The sequence below is a fragment of the Schistocerca cancellata genome, chromosome 2 (genome assembly GCF_023864275.1).
Source record: "Schistocerca cancellata isolate TAMUIC-IGC-003103 chromosome 2, iqSchCanc2.1, whole genome shotgun sequence".
NCBI classification, from domain to species: Eukaryota; Metazoa; Arthropoda; class Insecta; order Orthoptera; family Acrididae; genus Schistocerca; species Schistocerca cancellata.
In genome coordinates this window covers 345,615,705-345,616,574 of record NC_064627.1, presented here as the reverse complement: position 1 = coordinate 345,616,574, position 870 = coordinate 345,615,705, and the positions used below count along the sequence as shown (strand labels likewise).

The following is an 870-nucleotide window of genomic DNA, read 5'->3' as shown; positions in this document are numbered from 1 at the left end:
AACCATGTTTTGTTGCTGCACCTGCTGCTGCTCTTCTTGTGCGTGTACGCTCCAAACCGCGTTGATCTTGATCCGTTTGGTTACCATGTATATTGGTCCTTAGTTTGTCAGCAGTATCCGTACCTTCACTACTGTATAATTCATACTGCAATGGTGTTGATATTGTATTAAAGTAAACTCCTTCCGAACAGGCCTTGGAAGGCCCAACGGTACCGACCGGCCGCCGTGTCATCCTCAGCCCATAGGACGGATATGAAGCGGCATGTGGTCAGCACACCGCTCTCCCGGCAGTACGTCAGTTTACGAGACCGGAGCTGCTACTTCTCAATCAAGTAGCTCCTCAGTTTGCCTGACATGGCCTGAGTGCACCCCGCTTGCCAACAGCGCTCGGCAGATCGGACGGTCACCCATCCAAGTGCTAGCCCAGCCCGACAGCACTTAACTTCGGTGATCTGACGGTAACCAGTGTTACTACTGTGGCAAGGCCGTTGGCTTGATATCGTATTAGCAGCATAACAACTCCCATCCTTCAGTGTCTTGACCAGTTCTGTACGAGTTCAAATCGGTCAATCCGTTCCTACTTTACACTTGGTATAAATTACAATGAACCAACACACGTTCAGGCTGAAGTGTATCCTTCCGTGCGACTATTTAGTTTTTGATGTGCTGATGAATTTTAAAGTGTTTAACGAAAGGTCTTACTTCAACATGTATGGAACGAAATTTATTTATCGGTTGCATTCAGTGAGCCACTTGACTTTAGTTTCGTAAGTGTTCTGGCAAGTTATTTCTGAATATTTTTAGTTCCAAAGAAAAAAGACAGGCCAAAGTTTGATATTGATCGTCGGCGTGCTTCGTGACGCTTGGCTT

General features: G+C 46.6%; 1 pseudogene; it reads right to left on the bottom strand.

Moving 5' to 3' along the window:
- Nucleotides 1-375: 375 nt before the first annotated feature.
- LOC126163619 (5S ribosomal RNA) lies at nucleotides 376-493 on the bottom strand (annotated as a pseudogene).
- Nucleotides 494-870: the final 377 nt, after the last annotated feature.